Source organism: Odocoileus virginianus, chromosome 1 (assembly GCF_023699985.2).
Source record: "Odocoileus virginianus isolate 20LAN1187 ecotype Illinois chromosome 1, Ovbor_1.2, whole genome shotgun sequence".
In the NCBI taxonomy this organism is placed as follows: domain Eukaryota; kingdom Metazoa; phylum Chordata; class Mammalia; order Artiodactyla; family Cervidae; genus Odocoileus; species Odocoileus virginianus.
Window position 1 is genome coordinate 31,354,244 of NC_069674.1, and position 22,411 is coordinate 31,376,654.

Sequence of the window (22,411 nt, forward strand, 5' to 3'; positions counted from 1 at the left end):
TCTAACATCCTTCATATGACCTACCGCTAGATGCTCCAGTTTTGTCTCAAAAAGCTTAAGTGAGCTTTGCAAGTTTGGGTAGTGAAAAAAGAGAAAATATTTCTATGGCTTGGTAAGGCCAATGGCATGCAATCCATTTAGAATCAGAGCTAGCAAGCTCATCATTCATGAGAGCATCTGGCTGCCATCTATAGGATGCTGGGCATGTGCCAGCTTTGATAATTGCATTCAGTTTACCCACCTTTCCTCATTGCTTCAGTTGGATGACGCACATTCAGTTCTGTTCAGAAGGTACTAAGCATGATTGCTAGTATATTCTATAAGGCAACTATCTCACTTTAGAAGCTGTAGAACTTTATGGGAAAATGAATGAAATAATTGCACAATAAGTTCAGAAATGTGGCTTAAAATGGCAAATTATGAGACAATAAAATTTTAATTGTGTTACTCTGGGAAATTTAAATATGTTAGCTAGCATTGACTCTCTAGTTTATTAAAGAAGAAAATATTTGTTTTTACCTGATCTGACATTTCAATTTGGTTTTATGGTAATTAGATAATAAGATCACCATAATACTAGACACAATAGGCACACACATTGAGGAGGTTTTGTTTAGTGTAAGTTGGGTCTTCTTTTTTTCTAATTTAAATTTTATTTTTGTGGCTGCTCTGCAAAGCATGTGGGATCTTAGTTCCCTGACCAGGGATCAAACCTGGACCCCCTACGTTGGAAACATGGAGTCTTAACCATTGGACCACCAGGGAAGTCCTGAGTTGGATTTCGTAGAGTTTAAAATGTACGTTAAACAGCAGACAAGTATTATTTTATTAATGTATAGCAATAATTGTGAAACAGCAGAAGCCCTTCTTGTCCATATTTCCCTAAGTTTTCTGTATTTACGGGTCTTGCATAGTTTTGTTAAGTCTGACATTTTATTTGAAATATTTTTGTGTCCATAGTTCAGATATTTTAAAAAAGGAGTTATGTTTTTCTGTGCTATCCTGAAAATTTTTGAAAGTGAAAAAGTATTTTATAGTCATCTGCTATTTCAAAAGAATCTACTATTCAAGGAAGGAGGAACTTAGGAAAGTATGTTGAAAATTAATAATAGCCAGCACTTCCATATACTTCACCATGTGCAAGAAAATATCTTATGTGATTTGCCTATATTCACCAATTCAGTCCTCCTATGAACTCAGTTAGGTGGGTACTTATAATATTTCTATTTTACAAATGAAGGAATTGAAGCACAAGTAAATAACTTTTCCAAGTTATTTATATAGTGAATGGGAGAGCCAGGATTCAAACCCAGAGATTCTGGATCTCAAATTCTTACTTTTAACCACCATGCTCAACTGCCTGCTACTGAAAACATCACAAGAAGCAGCTCAGTTGAAAACTCATTTGAAGCCTATCATTGGAAAAGACCCCAAAGCCGGGAAAGATTGAAGGTGGGAGGAGAAGGGGACTACAGAAGATGAGGTGATTGGATGGTATCACCGACTCGATGGATATGGGTTTGAGAAAGCTCCGGGTGTTGGTGATGGACAGGGAGGCCTGGCGTGCTGCAGTTCATGGGGTCGCAAAGAGTCGGATACGACTGAGTGACTGAGCTAAACTGTGTTGATGAGCAAAGTGATGTGCTAAATGCTAGGAAAAATGGATCAAGTCTGATGCTACTCTTTAAGGACTGTATAGGCTACTGGAAACACAAGAAATGTACATGATGTCCTCTAATGAAAGTTATACTGTGATAAATATCAAAAGGAGAGTAAAATTAACATGCAAAGGGAGCACGAAGAGCAAATTTAGACGGGATATGGGGGATTGGCCATTAGGCAAGTTGCAGCAGGGAGTAGACTTTTGGGCTAAGTTTATTGGAATGAGACTCCAGACATGCAATATGAAGGGATCAAATTCATTAAGCATAAGAGGGATTTGAAGGGTTGGAGATGACGTTGGGGAGATAGGATGGTGCTAGACTATGAAGAAATGACAGGTGTGTATTTTACACAGAAAACACATATGTGTATACCCAGCATAACATCTCGTTGTGTGTATTATATACCCACATAATCTTCATTGAAGGTAAATACTTGTGTCTTTGTTATTTAGAAGGATGTTGTGCTTAATATAGGTAGGTTTTCATTCACAATAGCATATTAAAAAGGTTGAAATCCTTAACCAAATGTGCAATATCTCTGTGACTTCAGTTTCCTGACCTAGAATATGGAAATAATAATACCTATCTCTTTAGGATCCCTGTAAGGTTTAATAAAATAATTCATATAAATGTGGCATCCCTTATAGGGATCCTAAAGAGACAGATACTATTGTACCGTGTTCTAAATCAGGATATTGAAGTCACAAAGCTACAGTATGCCTATAATCCAAGCAGTGCAAAGGGTGAATCATATTTGCTTCCCTAGATGCCAAGAACACTCCCGACAAACAACCTTCAACTGTCTGTCCATTCAGGGTCACCTCAACTGTCAATCAGTTCCATCGCAGCACACCAGGCCTCCTTGTCCATCACCAACCCTCAGAGATTACTCAAACTCATGCCCATTGAGTTGGTGATGCCATCCAGCCATCTCATCCTCTGTCGTCCCCTTCTCCTCCTGCCCCCAATCCCTCCCAGCATCAGGGTCTTTTCAAATGAGTCAACTCTTCACATGAGGTGGCCAAAGTACTGGAGTTTCAGCTTCAGCATCAGTTCTTCCAATGAACACCCAGGACTGATCTCCTTTAGGATGGACTGGTTGAGTCTCCTTGCAGTCCAAGGGACTCTCAAGAGGTTTCTCCAACACCATAGTTCAAAAGCATCAATTTTTTGCTGCTCAGCTTTCTTCACAGTCCAACTCTCACATCCATACATGACCACTGGAAAAACCATAGCCTTGACCAGATGGACCTTTGTTGGCAAAGTAATGTCTCTGCTTTTTAATATGCTATCTAGGTTGGTCATAGCTTTCCTTCCAAGGAGTAAGCGTCTTTTAATTTCATGGCTGCAGTCACCATCTGCAGTGATTTTGGAGCCCCCCAAAAGTAAACTGACACTGTTTCCACTGTCTTCCCATTTATTTGCCATGAGGTGATGGGACCAGATGCCATGATCTTAGTTTTCTGAATGTTAAGCTTTAAGCCAACTTTTTCACTCTCCTCTTTTACTTTCATCAAGAGGCTTTTTAGTTCCTCTTCACTTGCTGCCATTTCCTAAGGTCCTACCCCTTCCCAGTGTAGCTCCTATCCAGTTATTGTTTGATACAAGTATACAAAAATCTTTCCATCTTGGCCTAACCAGGTATATCCCTTAGCTCCAAAGACTGCTGTTGTGAAAGCTGAGGTATACTTTGGGTTACATCAAAGCTTGACTTCTGCCTTTGCCAATCCAGGATACTTGGGGGTGAGGGTGTGGTGTGGTAAATTAGGAAATTGGGATTGACATATATACACTGTTGATACTATGTATTAATATAAAATAGATAACTAAGGAGAATTTACTGTATAGTTTAGGGAACCCTACTAAGTGCTCTGTGGTGACCTAAACGGCAAGGAAATCCAAGAAAAGAGAAGATGTTTTGTATATGTATATAGCTGATCCACTTTGCTATAGTAGGAACTAACAGCATTGTAAATCAACTATACTCCAATAAAAATTAATTTTTAAAAGTTCTGTGTATGAAACTCTATGTTAGAGGAAACCTAACTTGAGGCATCACTTGGTAGTGGTGCATGTGGTGGCAGGGGTGGAAGTTGTGGTGACTTCCCAGTGCTTGCAGGGTTATATTTCTTGTGCAGAAATTGCATAGGTGGGCAGCAGCCCCTGCTACAGTTTCATATGATAGTCTGTGGACCAGCACTATTGGGGCAACTTTGTCATTAAGCCAGTTCTCTGGCATAGTCTTGGCCTTTCTGCCTAGATACTTAACAATGTCCTTTTCTCTAGCTCTTTCAACAGTTCTATGGGCTATCCAATATCCTTTCAATAAACTGATGTTTAATCAGCCTAAATCAGCTTATTATATGGTCAGTCAGTTCAGTCACTCAGTGGTGTCCGACTCTTTGCAACCCCGTGGACTGCAGCACACCAGGCTTCCCTCTCCATCACCCACTTACTGGAGATTGCTCAAACTCATGTCCACCAAATTGGTGATACCATCCAACCATCTTATCTTCTGTTGTCCCATTCTCCTGCCTTCAATCTTTTCCCAGCATCAGGGTCTTTTCCAATGAGTCAGTTCTTCGCATCAAGTGGCCAAAGTATTGGAGTTTAAGCTTCAACATCAGTCCTTCCAATGAATATTCAGGTCTGATTTCCTTTAGGATTGACTGGTTTGATCTCCTTGCAGTCCAGGGACTCTCAAGAGTTTTCTCCAACACCACAATTTAAAAGCATCAATTCTTCGGCGCTCAGGTTTCTTTATGGTCCAGTTCACATCCATATATGACTATTGGAAAAACCATAGCTTTGAGTATATGGAACTTTGTCAGCAAAGTAATGTCTCTGCTCTTTAATATGCTGTCTAGGTTTATCATAGCTTTTCTTCCAAGGAACAAGTGTCTTTTAATTTCATGGCTGTAGTTACCATCTGCAGTGATTTTGGAGCCCAAGAGAATAAAGTCTTTCACTGTTTCCATTGTTTCCCCAGCTATTTGCCATGAAGTGATGAGATTGGATGCCATGATCTTAGTTTTCTGAATGTTGAGTTTTAAGCCAACTTTTTCGCTCTCCTCTTTCACTTTCATCAAGAGGCTTTTTAGTTCCTCTTTGCCTTCTGCCATAAGAGTGGTGTCATCTGCATATTTGAGGTTATTGATATTTCTCCCAGCAATCTTGATTCCAGCTTGTGCTTCATCCAGTCCAGCATTTTGCATGATGTACTCTGCATATAAGTTAAAAAAGCAGGGTGACAATATATAGCCTTGATGTATTCTTTTCTTGATTTGGAACCAGTCTGTTGTTCCATGTCCAGTTCTAACTGTTGCTTCTTGACTTGCATACAGATTTCTCAGGAGGCAGGTAAGTGGTCTGGTATTCCCCTCTCTTTAAGAATCTTCCTCAAGTTGTTGTGATCCACACAATCAAAGCTTTGGGGATAGTCAATAAAGCAGAAGTAGATGTTTTTCTGGAACTCTCTTGCTTTTTCTGTGATCAAAGAATGTTGGCAATTTAATCTCTGGTTCCTCTGCTTTTTGTAAACCCAGCTTCAACATCTGGAAGTTCTCGGTTCATGTACAGTTGAAGCCTGGCTTGGAGAATTTTGAGCATTACTTTACTAGTGTGTGAGATGAGTGCAATTGTGTGGTAGTTTGAGCATTCTTTGGCATTGTCTTTCTTTGGGATTAGAATGAAAACTGACCTTTTCCAGTCCTGTGGCCACTGCTGAGTTTTCCAAATTTGCCAATACCTGATTGATATATTCCCCAGGATAGAGCAATGATATGAGTATTATGGATGTACATTAAGTAAGCTCCATGGAGGAGGTATTTTGGGCTACATTAGCAATAGTGAAGGGAGAGCAGTGTTGGAGAGACATGTTGGGAAACAAAGATAAGCAAGTTCAGTGATGCATATGGAAAGTGGGTTGATATAACAGAAAGGAAGGGGAAAGACTAAATAAGAATGATGAGACAGGAATTCCAACCTAATGGAATTTTATTTATATTTTGAAAAAGATGAAATAAGAATCAAATCTCTGTATACACAAGAAGTTTTAATTTCATTAAATGGACACGATATTTTAAAAATACATGTTTCAGGTAACAAATGTCTAGTTCTATTCCATGCCTATCAGGGAAGTAGTAGTGGATTTGGAGAAGATCTACAGTTTTCTAATGATAAAAGCTGGCCATGAAAGCTAGATGTGAATAGATTGCATCTTTGCTTTTATTCATCAACATGCCATAATAGTGAAAATGAAAGGGTCTCTCATATGCAGCAGAGTTTTGAATTTAGATACACATTGGCTAACAGTTATGACTTTAATTTCATTAGAATATGACCAAGGTACAAAGACAGCAAGCCTGGCAAACTTAAAAGGAAATCATATGTTTAAACCACATTATGTTATTTCTGTACATTTTTTTACTATGTGTTATATTTAAATGGCCCCCATAGACATAGCCATTTTGGGAAGGGGGATATTTCTATTTGTTGACTTGAAATGTTTTTTTCCCTGATTTGTAGACCAGTATTTGATGGCATTAAATAGCAATAAAATAGCAGTGTTTAGAAAAACCTATATGAGATGATTTCCTAGGAGATGGCTATGTAGTTGGTTGAGTCTGGCACTTTGCCCTGAATGTCAACAGTATTCAGGTTGTGTCAGAGATGTCGGGAGGAAATGTGTTGCAGATACCTCAGTATGACTTGGCTTCCATTTCTCTGCAGCTCTAACCTGGAGACCGGTAACAGAGGTGCTCCACCTGTTTTTTTTCCTGCATAAATGAAATAGAGAAACAGAAGTCAGTTTCTAAAAGAGACAAGGATTGGAACTTGCAGAGTGTCATATAACAAATTCTGAAGTGTTGAGTTCTACCCAGAGAAGAGCCAGTGGCTAGTATCAACTACAGAGCACAAAAGCAACATGTTTCTCTTGGCAGTGGCCAGAAACAGCCAGGTCCCCAAGGAGTCTTTCTGGCCCTGGGCCCCTTAAGATGGAAAGATCCAAACTTTTGGGAAGAAAGTAATACAGAAAGGAAATGAAAATTAGATTTACATTTGTGCCCTTTATGCAGATATAGCATAAACTGTAAAAGAGAAAGGAACTAATATTATCACAAGCCATGTTGTGAAACTGGAAATAGAGTCTTTTTTGCTTATTTTGTATTGCTTCCCACAGTTCTGAGAAACCATAAAACTCAGAAAAAGACTGTCAAGTTCCAATGTTCTAATTCTGTTATTATTTGGGATAGATAAGTGAGACAAAGACTTACAGGAGAACTGTAGCTACATAAACTAGACATTCTTTCCTCTTCTCTCAAAAGTTAACTTTCCATTCTTAGTGAAGTTAGGAGACAAACTACAAAACATTCTTAAGAGTATCTTTCAATGAAATGCAGAAGCCTACCAGAAGATTGTGGAGGGAAGCTGGGGAGAGAAAAATAAGGGTACTATAATTCTAATGTCCAGCAGCTAAGACTCTTTTGCAAATATCTGTGTAGCTAGTCTAAAAGACATAATAATTTGCAAGGAACCGGTGCAACTCATTTAAAGGCAGGTATGAAAAGTAATTGGGACATCCCAGGTGATGCTAATAGTAAAGAACTCTCCTGCCAATGCAGCGGACATAAGAGACACGGGTTCGATCCCTGGTTCAGGAAGATCCCCTGAAGGAGAGCATGGCATCCCACTCCAGTATTCTTGCCTAGAGAATCCCATGGACAGAGGAGCCTGGCAGGCCATAGTCCATGGGGTCGCAAAGAGTCAGACATGACTGAAGCAACTTAGCTTGCACACACATGAAAAGTATTTAGCAGAGTATCCATACAAAGACACTAAAAAGAAAAAAGAGGACAATATCAGCAAATATAAAAACAGATGGATACTCCAGAAAAAAAAAATGTTGAAATTGAGCAAATGAAAAGTCTGAACCAAAATCTTGCCCTGAATTAAAACAAAACAAGCAAACAAGGACAAAATTCAATGAACCAATTGCTTCTATGATAGAAGACCACAAAACAAAAATGCAGAACTCTGGGGAAAGATGGCAAAAGTTCAGGAAGAGGTGAAATTGTGCTCAAAAAGGAAAATGTAAAATTAACAAAGTTATACATATATATTATTTTCAGATTCTTTCCCATTATAGATTATTGTAAGATATTGACTATAATTCCCTGTGATATGCATAGGTCTTTGTTTTTTATCTATTTTATATATAGTCATATGTCCCTGTTAATCCCAATTTCTAATTTATCTCTTCTTATTTATCTCTTCTAATTTATTTCTTCTAATTTATCTCTCCCTGCCTTGCATTTCCATTTGGTAACCTTAAGTTTATTTTCTATGACTGTGAATTCATTCCTATCTTATAAATAAATTCATTTGTATCATCTTTGTAGATTCCACATATAAGTGATATCACATGATGTTTGTCTTTTTCTGTCTGACTTATTTCACTTGGTATGGTAATCTCTAGGTCCATCTGTGTTGCTACAAATGACATTATTTCTTTCTTTCTTATGACTCAGTAATATTCCACTGTGTATATGAGTGTATGTATATACATATATGTGTGTGTGTATTTGTGTATATACACATATATATGTATTGGAGAAGGAAATGGCAACCCACAAGAATATTTCCAGTATTCTTGCCTGGAAAACCTCATGGACAGAGGAGCTGGTGGGTTACAGTCCATGGGGTCGCAAAGAGTCAGACATGACTTAGTGACTAACATATATATGTGTATATATACACCACATCTTCTTTATCCATTCATCTGTTAATGGACATTTAGGTTTCTTCCATGTCCTATGAATACTGAAGTGCATGTATCTTTTCAAATTAGAGTTTTTGGCATTTCTGGATGTATGCCCTGGAGTGGGATTACTGGATCATACGGTAACTCTTATTTTTAATTTTTTAAGGAACCTGCAGATTGTTCTCCGTAGTGGCTGTACCTATTTACATTCCCACTAACAGTATAGGAGGCTTCCCTTTTCTCCACACCCTTTCCAGTATTAATTATTTAAACAATCTAATCTTTATCTACACAGAACCAGTTAAGTAAATGATATTGTATCCATAAGGACTTGTGTATTGACATGATAAGTTCTTCAAGAAGCACTTGATGGAGACCAAACACCAGTCCAAAACATTATAGTACACTATCATCATGTAGAAGTGTGTATGTTTTCCTTATATTTAAAAAATGTGAAGAAGAGACTAGTAAGAAGAAGTAAAGTTACTTATAGGAAAGAAGAAACTAGTAGGAAGTAAGAAGTTTACTTATAGAAAAAGGTGGGAACAGTGCAGATGGTGGACAGGGAAGAGTAGATGACTTTTTACTGCTTACTTTTTTATTTTTCTTTGATATTTGTTCCATGTTTATTAAACAATGGAAGTGTATTAAATAAACAGTTTTAAAAACTGAGAAATATTTGCAGTCTGCCTCAATATTGCAAAACTGGATTTTTAATATGGGATCTAGTTTTGTTACATGTTTATAAACTGCAGTGGCACAGCAAGCATGCCCTTACAGCTTCGTGTTCATTCCTTGGCCCTCTGCAATTGAGGTTCCACTGAAATTGTTCTTTTAAAACTCACTAACAGCCTGGCCTCCTAATTGCCAACTCCAATAATCCCCCTCTCATTTGAATTTCCTGCAGTGGTCTATGCCGCTGCCCACCCCCTTCATTACTGAAACACAGTTTCTTTGTTTGCATGTCACCAACCACTAAAGTCCTGGCTTTATGCATCCGGTGAATGCCCAGGCCCTCCTTCACAGGATTCTCTCCCCCGTGGGTCTTGGGAACAGTGGGATAAGAAAGCTTTGTTAGTTATCTTTCTTGATTGAATGCCCTGCCACTCCTGACAATGGTGAGAGCCTATAATGCCAATTGTGTCAAGATTTTAATAATCACTGGAAAAAAGACCCTCATTGGAAAATACCCTGATGCTGGGAAAGATTGAGGGCAGGAGGAGGAGACGACAGAGGATGAGATGGTTGGATGTCATCACCGACTTGACAGATATGAGCTTAAGCAAACTCTGGGAGATGGTGATGGACAGGGAAGCCTTGCGTGCTGCAGTGCATGGGGTCGCAAAGAGTCGGGCACGACTGAGTGACTGAACTGAACTGAACTTTAATAATCAAAGGACCTTTCCCCCAAACTAAAGATCATTATTGATTGAAGAGACAGACAATAATTGGTAGTTCTATTATTTCATTTCCTTATAGTTACTGTTCTCTTTATTCAAAGTGGCACCTATAGTACTTGAAAAGAGTAGAATTGGTGCTGAGATATGAGATATGGCAGGGCCATGACCTCTGGGACCAGACTACCTGTCTTCAGATTCCAGCTTCATTCCTCACTAGTACATGACCTGGAGTTGAGTGTGTCTCATTTGCTCCTCCCTAAAAGGGAGCTGTCATAAAAGCATCTAATTAATCGGGCCCTTGGGCAGTCTTTATGAAGCAATAGATGTGAAATCACTTTGAACTATTGCTGGCATCCAAGTTCTTACAACTATTGCTGACAATGTTCCAAGCAGAAGATCCTAGAACAGTGAATCTAGAGTCAGAAATCTGAATCCCAGTCACATTTCTGCTACTAATTGGATTTGTGTTCTGAACAACTTTTTATTTACTACCTGTAAAATGGGAGGTGGAAATATGGTCTCTGAAATTCCTTGTGGTCCTAACAACACCCAACTGCATTGAGAAACAATGTATTAAGCATGTTTACTTCAAAGTCTGATAGCTGAAGCACTGCTTGGTATATAAACTGGAAGCTATTTTAAGGTCAGGATTAATAGCATCACAGAACAAGCCCAAAACTGACTTATTCTATGAATTTGTGGTGTTTTACTTATTTTTGTCCACTTCTGTTAGGAAGGAAAAGAATCTTATTCTTCAGAGATAAAATGGCTCTTGTATGTATGTAATAAACACAGTCTGTTAGAAATATCTAATATTGGAGAATAACATAAATGTTGTGTAGCTTAGAAATAGGCTGCTCAACAGAAGAACACCTGTGTTAGAAATAAGAAACAAAATTTGTTATTTTGACATCACAAATTGTAACTTGACAATTAGATTTTATCTCAACATTATTTTTGAAAACAAGTTATCCCTTAAAGTCTACATTCTTCCAGGTTCCTTGGTTAAAACCTTAAGCCTCTATATTTAACAATTTATTATCATTTACTCTTTATATCCAGTACAGCCCTGAGCCCTGGCTTCTCTTTTGCTTCACACTTCATTGCCACTAGGTCCAAATCCTTTTCACATCTTGATATGGGAGCAACAGACTGGCCGTCTCAGCCTTCCTATTTCAATGTATCACACAGTCCACTGCCAAGTACCTTCTTTAAAGCACTAAGCGCTAATACTCTTATTTCCAGAAATCATACTGGTTCGCCACCACTGTGTTTTAAGTTTAAATGTCTTTGCCAGACTCACAAAACTCTCCTTTAACTGCTCCAACTAACTTCCTTTCTTATTGCTCTCTTCACCTTTGCCTCCTCCCAGCATAGATTTCAGTTTCCTCATAGTCTCTGCACATAACACTCTTATTCCTGATTTTATGCAGGAATTTGATCCCTCTTCCTGAAAGTGTGTGTTCAGTCACTCAGTCATATCTGACTCTTTGTGACCCCATGGACATTAACCCACCAGGCTCCTCTGTCCATGGGATTTTGCAGGCAAAAATACCAGAGTAGGCTCTCATTTCCTCCTCCAGGAGATCTTCCCCACCTAGGGATCAAACCGAGTCTCTTGCATCTCCTGCGTTGGCAGCAGATTCTTTACCACTGTGCCACCTGGAAAGCCTCTTCCCGAATAACTTTTTCTTATCTTCTCTACATCCTCTCCACCCTTGATGACATGTCAACTCCGAGTTTTGAATGAGGCTTCATGTATTTACTAATAGTGATCTATACACTGGGGCTTCTCTGGTGGCTCAGACAGTGAAGAATCTGCCTGCAATTCAGGGGACCTGAGTTTGATACCTGGGTTGGGAAGATCCCCTGTAAGAGGAAATGGCAAACCAATCTAGTGTTCTTGCCTGGAGAATCCCATGGACAGAGGACTGGCAGGCAACAGTCCATGGGGTTGCAAAAGAATCGATCATGACTGAACAACTAACACTTTCTTTCACTTTTTATACACTTAGTATCAGCAATACAGAATTTTATTGCTCTTCTAGTATTTCAGGTTCATGCACTGTAATAAATGAGCACCATAATATAATAGAAAATTCACTGAATTGAATTTAAAAAATCAGTTCTGCTTTTGATCAGCTGTGTTTCCTTTGGTAAGTCAGTCTCAGCGTCTCACAAAGTTGTTATAAATATTAAAAGTGTAAGATGGAAACCTATTTTGTAAGCCCTAAATGCAATGCCAATATTACTGTTGTTAATATGTTATTTCTATGAAGAACAACACGTCTTTGGCAATGTTAGATAAATTAGAGTCCTGTTAGAAGTGTTTAACAAATATATCAAGTTAAAGAAACCACAAAGCAAAGTTTGTATTAAAAAAGGAAAATTGGAATTAAATGTGAAGCCATAGGGGCTAAACTTGTTCAGTCTTAAATATGGAATTCAATGGCAACTCTCAGGAGAAGGAATTCCCTTATAAAACGGATGAAACATCGTTTATTCAAGTGCTTCCCAAGGAAATACTAGTAGCAGCTAACTGCACCCATGGCAAGTTACGAGTGACTTCCCCTAATTGCACTGTATTGTCACTGATGAAAGATCTATTTCTATGAATGGGGAAAACCTAATTAGGTTCTCTTTGCAGAGCAAATCCCAATTCTATGTACATATTTTCCCCTGGGACCATTCTGCATGATGTCTACAGGCATCTATTGAAAGTAGTGGAGACTTGGCCTACTGGGGAGGTTTAATGGGAAATGCTTTAAAACAGAAAATGTTAATGAATTGAGAACACATATTATATTCTGGCAAAGATGAAAATTATATGAGAATAATTAACATTGCAAATCATAGCTTGGTTGCTAAACTACTATACAAAAATTCAAGAATATAGGATGAAGGTAGAAATATAAGGTACTTTCAAAAACTATTTACTTGTTGAAGTGCTTTTTGCATGGAATGAATAAATTCTAAGGATTCATGAATATTTTTTTTCTAAATTTTCCACAGCACTGAAATGGGAGGGAAGGGACAGGGCACAACCTTTAAAAGAATGACATAGACATAGGACATGACGAAAACTTAGGATCAACTAGGTCCAAGATGGTGGAAGATTTGACTTCCAGTGGAACATGATCTTCATTATATGCTCACTATATTAATAATACGTTAGCATGTTAGGTGACACATTCACCAGCACCATGACTGTTCCATGAACAACCATCAAAGATCAAAAAGTGAACTGGTGGCCCAATTCCTGGAAATCTCTGCCCCTCCCCCAAAATAATTAGAATAATCTTCCCATTCATCAGCCTATGAAATAACCCAGTCCGTAAAAGCTAACTACCTCATATTTTGAGGCCTTGTGTCTTCTAAGACAGCCCACGCATTGCCTGTGGAGTGTATTTCTCTTTAAATAAATCCACTTCTTCCCTATCCCTTTGTGTCTCACTGAATTCTTTCTGTGAGGAGACACCAGGAACCTGAGCTTCATTAAGTCTTGAGATCAGGTGTGTGATCTCAGTTGAAAGACGATAGGTTCAAGTCCTAGTCTGTGTTACACAGTTGCAACACTAAATCATATATTTCTGCTCAACCTGAAAGTTAGAACTGAAGAGTAAGTAGTAACAGAAGTAGACTTGAGGTATATCTACAGAAAGCTAAGATTCGGGGTAAGTATGACAGAGACCCCCTAATTGTCCATTATTGTTTGTGCTTCCCATAGTCTAAGGTTGTTGTGGGCAAACAGTTGCCCAGACAATAATTACATTTCCAGTCTCCCCTTGCATCTAAATAGGACTACAAGAGCAGTTCTTCCCAAATGGAATGGAAACAGAACAGATCAATTTCTGGCCAAGATGGTGATGCAGCAGTGTGTATTCTCTTCTCCCACCTGCTTAGAGACTCTGAGGGAATGGTATGGCTGCTGGAAGGAAGAATTCATGCACCTGAGTCACAGGATGAAGGAAAACCATCCACTTGCCAACTAGGAACACTTAAACTTGTTGTTCAGTTGCTCAGTTCTTTGTGACCCCATGGATTGCAGCATGCTAGGCTTCCCTGTCCTTCACCATCTCTTGGAGCTTACTCAAACTCATATCCATCGAGTCGGTGATGCCATCCAACCATCTCATCCTCTGTTGTCCCCTTCTCTTTCTGCCTTCAATCTTTCCCAGCATCAGGGTCTTTTCCAGTGAGTCAGCTCTTCCCATCAGGTGATCAAAGTATTGGAGCTTCAACTTCAGCATCAGTCCTTCCAGTGAATATTCAGGACTGATTTCCTTTAGGATGGACTGGCTGGATCTCCTTTCTGTCCAAGGGACTCTCAAGAGTCTTCCTCAATACCACATTCTTTCAGTGTGTAAGAATGATAATAAAGTCTTTACAGACTTTATTGTTTATAAAACGTATTCTTATATTGTGACCTTCTCTAAGTGACTTGGGAATTTTGTTCCTATCCCATTTTATTTTAACTCAGTCATGCCTTGTATTTTGACCAGTAGCCCTTTTCAAAATTAACCATTTTAACTCTGAATACCACCAGGAAGAAGCTTTCTCATCATTCTTAGCAGTTTACAAATAACCTATCTCATTTACCACTGTCTCTCAGTATGTCCTTGCATGTTACTTTTCAAATTTTTAGTTATAACATCTGCTTTGACCAAACTCACAGTGGTTGTTTGGAACCCTAGCATCCATCACTTATAGAACATATCAGCTGTGCAATGTATAGGAAGTCTTGCTTTGAAGAATTAAGCTGGTTGTGGTACAGGACACAGTTGGTCATGATAGCATTGGCTTCCAAGTTAACTTTAACTTTGGCTGAGCAAGAATAAAATTACTGTGGCAATGTAGTATGCAACAGGAGGACATAATTTGGTGGGAAACTATACTGCTTAAAATGTCAAACATTTCAGAACAGTTTTTAAAGTGTTGCTTGGAAGTTTCACTAGGGGAAAAAAAATCTAGATTTAAGACAAATGCAGAAAATAGGCTATAAAATATTTAGAGCCAGTGATGACCTAAGAATTGATTCAAGGCAAATTAACAAAAGGTGCTTGAAGCGGGGGAACTATAAATGATGTGTTTGCTCGGGAGGTGAGCAAACACACTTATTGCACCTTAATAAGTGTAAGACTGGATAACCATGGGTTGAATAAAAGCATGTAATTTTTCTTTATTTTCCTTTGTGATCTGGGTAGGAGAGGTCAAGGTTGCATGAACAACTTAGAAGAAGCTGCATTTCAGAGACCCATAATTAGGACCAGAGAATGGAAGGTTAATATGTTCTAACTAATTAGTCTAAATTGGAGCAAGCAGAAGTGCTGCAGCTTCTAAATCAAACTCTAGAAGTGCTGAACACACCAGAGGAGCTTGTAAAATTACAGATTCCTAGGCTCCGCCCCAGTTTCTGATGCAAGTTTGGAGTGAAACCTAGAATCTGAATATTTGATTTGAGGACAGATGTTCCACAGAACACGCTTTTAAAAAACACTACTAAATAGTATGACAAGTTTGTATTTCCTGTTAAAATAAGAAAGGGAACTAGTTTGGATAGTAAAATGAGTGAAAATGATCACAAAATGTGAAATGTAAAATTGCCTTATATGCCAGAATTGCCCAAGTTCTGCAAGCAAAGCAGCTGTGCTTTGAGTATTTATAAGCAGATTTTTGCGTGTTTTGTATATTATACAGACTCGATTCTTTAATCATTAACTTTTAGTTAGAACCTTTGAGATAACTTTTATATGTACATCTATGACAGGTAGGTGGGTACAGTGTTGAGTGTGGGCATTGATGACAGGCTCCCTAGGTTCAAATCCTGGCTCCAGCGCATAAAGGATATATGGACTTGAAGAAGTTCCTTAACCTCTTTGTACTTCAGAGTTCTTATTGTCAAATGGGAATGATGATAATATTTACATCATGGATTAAAAGTAATTTATTAAAAGTAAATATTTAAAGATTAAAAGTAAATTATTTAACACAAATAAAACACTTAGAAAATTTCCTGGAAGACCAAGGTTATTTCCTTATTATAGTTATTGCCTATTAGATAACTACTGAAATAAAATAAATATATGGATATATTTGAATATATATCTATGGTGACAGATTTGGGATGAATTGAAGGCAGTTGTTGCTCAGCCTAAAATATGAACCCATAAGGAGGAGGGTAAAGTAAACAGAATCAAGTCAAATTTAGAGTGAAGCCTGCATTTTGATCTTTTGTTATCTGTTTCCCAAGCTCTTTATTGGTATATTCTCTCTTAGAGGTTTGTTTAAAAAATTTTCTTAATTAGCTATATTTTAAGGGATGAAAGCCCTAGAGAAGGGAGTGACAACCCACTCTCATATTCTTGCCTAGAGAATTCCCTGGACAGAGGAGCCTGGTGGGCTACAGCCCATGGGATCACAAAGAATCAGACATGACTGAGCAACTAACACTTTCACTTTTCATTTTCAAGGGATGAAAGAATTGACTGGAAATCATTTAGGGATATTAGAACAAACTTGTCCTTTTCTTTGGAATCCATTCTTTTATTCCCTATTCTTCTCCCCACTGTTGATTTTCCTGAGACCATGGCAAGACCAGATACTTTTCAGGTTTTCTCCAGTATTCAAACACTTGGTACAATTTTTAAATAATTTTACACATAGAAAAGGAGGAAACCATGAAGTTTGCAAAATACTGTCTTCTAGTTTAATCCAATAGCCAAAATGTAGGCAATTTGAGACCTAAAAAGCTAAAAAAAAAAAAAAAAAAGCCATCTATGTTTGAAGAAATGAGCCTGGCAATCATCACCTCTATTTGATGGTAGAGTAACCAGATAGGAACCAAAACTGAACTCACCAGAGAGATGTTCATTTGGAAATCCATTTTACAGTAGCAAAACTCCAGTTTGGGAGCTGGGGTCTGGGACAAAGGTCTGTATGATGAGAGTTCTGAGGCAGAAGAGCCCTCAGATATGAAGCCAAGATTCAGAGTGAGGCAAAGGATTGGGACTCAGGAAGAGATACCAGGCACTCTTTTAACAGCATAAAGCAGTAGGGAGATCAATAACATAGACCTAGAGAAGTCATCTGTAGATACTGGAATTCTAAATCTAGCAGAGAAAGTGAATTGTAAGGCCCATCATATGGGGCATCAACAGCTGTTGATAACTTCCTGCCTGAATCTGTCTCAGCAACTAGAACAAGATCAAACTTTCAGTGGACCTTCAAACAACAGATGGGTCTAATGAATCTTGTTGAATAAAATAGAATCAAAGACCATTTCTGTTGTGCCGTACTGCTGTACCAATTTGTGATTCAGGGGATAATAAACAGGTCGTGGTGAGTAGAATAGCACATGGACTCTGGAGGGGATATGGCCAGCAAACAGCAGCAGCCATAGAGAGAATGTCTCACAAATTAAAAGGTTACCTGCATCTTGACAGCATGTGTTTTATGCCATGTGACTTCAAATGATTTTAAGAACTGCTTTGTTTTGCTCAACAGAATAATGTGTAATTATTTTAATTAACCAGAAAAATGAATTGCTGCATGAGGTTAAAAAGAAAAAAAAGTATGGTAAACATTATTTATGAGGAAAGAGATACATAAAAATCAGACTGATGATCAAAAAACTTATTATAAACCTTGTGATAGAGAGATGGCCAGTTCCATCATAATTTTATGTCAATTAAACACTGATGTTTATCCTTTCCTAGAGAATAACAGTTCTGGTGTGCAAAGAAAATATACATTGTATTTTTAAAAAAACTTTTAGTGTGGACCATTTAAAAAATCTTTGATGACTTTGTTACAATATTGCTTCTGCTTTATAGGTTTTTTGTTGTTGTTGTTGTTGTTTTGTGGGGCAGGGGTAATGGGGAGGATTTAGCCACAAGGCCTGTGAAATCTTAGCTCCCTGTACAAGGATCAGACCTGCAACCCTTGCATTGGAAGGCAAAGTCTTCACCACTGGACCTTCAGGGGAGTCTCCCAAAACATACGTTGTATTAACAGTGCTTATAATTCTAAGTGATACCTTTGACAAAGAGCTATTTCTTGCTTTTCTGTTTTCTTTTTCAAACTTTAGTATTTATTTTAAAACTTTTCTTCTGCATTAGCTCAGAACCTAGAAAAGATTTTTTACTATAACAATTCAAGGCTAGCACTAAGCTATATTACTTCAGGGCTTATATCTTGGCAAAAAGCAGGAATGGTTGGTATTAGTGGGAGCATAACAGTTCTGAAAGAAAACCAACTCATGGCATTATGAATCATAGGGCTCTAAAACATTTATAAATGAATGAAAAGGCTTGGGGCTGACATGAATTATGAGTCTCATTATGGCACTATAATATCTCCAGCAATGCTTCAGAGGAACATGACACCTCCCAAGAAAAGTGGCAAGACTTCCGTTACATTATTTTTCTACTAGTAATTGGCTATGTTCAAGGTGGGCTATGATCTGTATCCCTGGAGTACACATGGCAACATATCTCTGCATATAAATATTTCCATCTGTCAAGATCCTGTAAGACTCCTTTCTTCTAAGTGCCAAGCATTACTGTTGACCTTCAAGAAATAAGAACAGGCCCTAGTATGAGGACAGCATTTCCAATCCTTCCATTTCTTTAAATAGAGCTTAGGTAGGCTACAATGATCCTGTTATTTTCCACATACTGATAGACACTCAGCAGTATTAAAGAAGATAGTTTCCAGAAAAAAAATATTTTTTACTTAAGTGGTTATGAAAAGGAAAAAAAAAGTGATAAACTCCTTATTCATGCAAATATAAATGGTCTTAGAATTAGCACCTCTTTGATTTTTATCATCTCATTTCAGCCTTGGCTAATGTATCTTCACTAATATGAAGTGAATGAATTGAGGGAGAAGCCTGCATTATAAGTCATTCCCAAGAAAAGCTTGTATTATTGTAAAAAAAGAAAAAAAGGCTTATCAAAGCATGGCCTTAAGCAATGACAAACGTCTTTAATTTCAGTAAAGTACACACATTACTTCTAATGTCTATCTCTCTACCAATCAACTGTGATGATGACTAATTAGAATTATTGTGATTACAGGGTGTGGCAGGGATACTGCTCTATGATTGCTAAGCTTCTTTTTCCTCCTAGGACAAGATGTAGATTTCAGAGTCCAGCCTCCTTTTAGTGATATAGGGCCATGTTACTGAGTTCTGGTCGATGAATGTGCATGGAGGTGATATTTGCCCCTTCCAGTCTGGCCTCTAAGAACATCCTGAGTGATACCTTCTGCTCACTCTTTTCTTCTTGCCAGTTGATCAGGGTCAGGTAGAGGACTCCAAGGCCTTAGCAAGGTGGGAAGCTAACAGATCAAAAGGATCCTAGGTGCCTGAAAAATGCTATAACTCCTTGATAACCCATATCTGACATAAGGTAAGTGATGAACATTTATTAGGTTAAGTCACTGAGATTTGGAGGTCATTTGCCATAGTTCTTAGCCTACCTTTGTGAATTAATAATAAACATATTTTTAATTTAAAATGTGTGAAAATATAAACTCAAAATATTTCCAAGACACACAGCAAAATGGAAGGCGTGTTTTCCTTCCTTAGTCATGGGTTACAGGACTGTCTCCTCAGACATCTACAGATTTTTATTTATGAGAAAATTGTGCTATTAAACAGGTAAATTATTGGACCAAATTAAACAATTCTTAGAAGAAGGCACATTCAGGAATGTAGTTTGGCAGGTAATCCACCGGCCAATTCAGAAGACACAACAGACTTGAGTTCAATTCTTGGATCAGGAAGATCCTTCTGGAGAAGGAAATGGCAACCCACTCCAGTATTCTTGCCTGGGAAATCCCATGGACCGAGGAACCTGGCGGGCTACAGTCCATGAGGTTACAAAGAGTCAGACCCGACTGAGCAACCGAGGGCACACACATACACACAGAGTTGCACAAGTCCAGTCATTATTTGGGTCCCATCTTCTGTCACTTCATCCCATTTTCTACTGCTGGTTCAGCCTCTTGGCCTTCCAATCCCAGTGACCATTCCTAGGTGTCAGTGTTCAATATCTGACCTCACGCCATCAGAAAAGCTCTGTCCTCCATTTTCCTTTTCTTCTCTATTACAATTTGGTTAGTTTGTAGAATAACTGCTACAATTAGTATGTAAAGTTTAGCATGTTCATTGGGATTTGCTCTGCTAATCAGACTAACTTATAGCTTGTGAAAGGCTTTTTTTGGGTAGTGATTAATATCTACATGTTTTCCGTGTGACTTATCAGTACAGAAGACCTGAATCATTGTAGCAACTACAGAAGATGTTAAAGAGAAGAGAAAAATAATGCTTTTACTTTGAAACCTGCCATAGAATATAAAGCTCATTTAGGTATATTTTAACCCTAAGGTATGAATACATAAAGCACATACATACATAGATAATTAAGAAATCCATCTATAGTATTCCTAATGTCATAAAACTAAAGTAGGGCTATTTTCTTAAATCATGAGTTCTTATACTTTCCTTTAGGAAGAATTCTACTTGTTTCTCAGGAAGCTTTACATCTCCCTAAAATTTGTATCCTGCTGTCTTAACCTTCCAGGACTTCACAATGTGACTGTTTGTCAATGGGGTCATTGTAGATGTAAGTGGTTAAGATGAGTTCTTACTGCTGTAAGAGGGGTCCCTAGTCCAGTTTGACTGGTGTCCTGATAAAAAGAAGAAATTTGGAGACAGACACACACACATGGGGGGACTGGCCATGTGAAGACAGAGATCAGCCAAGGGACAGATTGCCAGCCAGCCATCAGATGCTCGGACAGAGGCATGGGACACATTCTTGCTCCCAACCCTCAGAAGGAATCAAACTAGGAGTGATATCAACCAGATAGTGGAATAGAATAATGGTCACCGGCTTCTTCCCCCTCAACTCAGCAACAATATCTTGTCAGCCTTCCATAGGCAAAAGGACCTTTGTGGAAGCTTTAGGACCCAAGTAAGAGACTGTGAAACCCTAGTAGCGTCCATGACCAAAGAGGGGTGTTTTGAAAAGGCAGCCCACGCCCAGGTGGAAGACTTGCCAATCCCAACTACAGACTTGAACATAGCCCTATCTCCTGGGGGACTCAGCTACAGCCCTGCTTGGCATCATCCTGCCACAATACCATCTGCCAGGGGATTGCGCAGAATGCCTACCCATGCCCCAGGTATCCGGCCAGCCAACCCCAGTCCTGGCTGTGGATGCTGAAGGGGCATGTGTTCTAGCTCCAACACCTCTCAAGATGCTGATCTTAACCGTCCAGGGATCCTCTGGGAGATATGTCTATCTGTGCCTGAGGCAGGCCCTCCAACCTATGTCCAACTGCAAATCCTGAAATAGCTCTGTAATTTGGCTCCAGCCCCTCTCAGCCATGAACGAGGAATTCTCTTGTCCATCCAAGGACCCACCAGAAGACACATCCTTGTGTGTACCTGGAGGTAGGTCTGCTGACCTCAGTCCAACTGCAGATGTTAAAGGGACCCGGACACCTTGGACATCTGTCTTCAGGCTCTCACAGCCACAGCCCAGGAGCATGTCTGCCCAATGACCGCTTCTTGCTTCTCATGGCTCTTCACATTCTTTTGACTTGTGGCAGCATAATTCCAGTCTCTACCTTTGCCTTCCTCCTGTGTCTCAACCCCACATCCCCTTTACTCCTTTAAGGATACTAGTCATTGGATTTAGGTAGGGTCCACCTGGATGAGTTCGTCTGAAGATTCTTAAATAATCACATCTACACAGATTCTGGGCTTCCCAGGTGGTGCTGATGGTCAAGAACCCACCTGCCAATGCAGGAGATATAAGAGATGCTGGTTCAATCCCAGGGTTGGGAAGATCCTCTGGAGGAGGGCATGGCAACCCACTCCAGTATTCTTCCCTGGAGAATCCCATGGACTGGAGAAGTCATGGGAGAAGCCCATAAACTATGGGCTACAGTCCATAGGGCCACAAAGAGTCTGACATGACTGAAATGACTGAGCGTGTACTCACCCAGATCCTACAAAGGTTTCATCCACAGGTAGTGGGGATTAGGACCCGGATATATCTTTTGAGGGGCCAATATTCAACAACATCTTAAAATAGATAGTAACTGGAGAGTGATAAACCTTGGATATATAGAGAGTGCTGAAAATAGGCAATATAACTGCTAAATAAGGATGAAAACATCTTAAAATAGATAATAACTGGGGGACAATAAACCTTGGGTACATAGAATGCTGAAAATATGCAATATAACTGCTAAATAAGGACTTTTGAAATAGATGATAATTTTTGTAATACTGCAAAGGAAACTCTAATAATAGTCTAGAACTAAAAATACTAGTCTATCTCAGCAAAACTTGGGAGTAGAGGGGAGTGGAAGGTTAAGGGAAGTGAAAGTATTTAAAAACTGCTAACTTGTTGGAGGGAGGATGAGAACAGTGGGAAAGTAGAACATCTTGATGGAGAAACAATTGGAGTGTTGTTTTCTATTATCAGAGAACTGAGTGATGTGAGATTCAGAAAGTGGAAGGGAATTTTTTGTCTTTTAATAAGAAAGAAGAAATGAGTGACAACTCT

General features: G+C 38.7%; 1 long non-coding RNA gene and 1 other non-coding gene across 3 annotated transcripts in view; one reads left to right on the forward strand and one right to left on the reverse strand.

Annotated features, from left to right (window-relative positions):
• Positions 1 to 22,411, forward strand: part of LOC110136704 (uncharacterized) — a 196,730-nt gene that overhangs the window by 89,293 nt on the left and 85,026 nt on the right. The window lies entirely within an intron of this gene.
• TRNAG-UCC (transfer RNA glycine (anticodon UCC)) lies at positions 693 to 765 on the reverse strand. Its single transcript has one exon. It is a non-coding gene; the product is annotated as a tRNA-Gly (tRNA).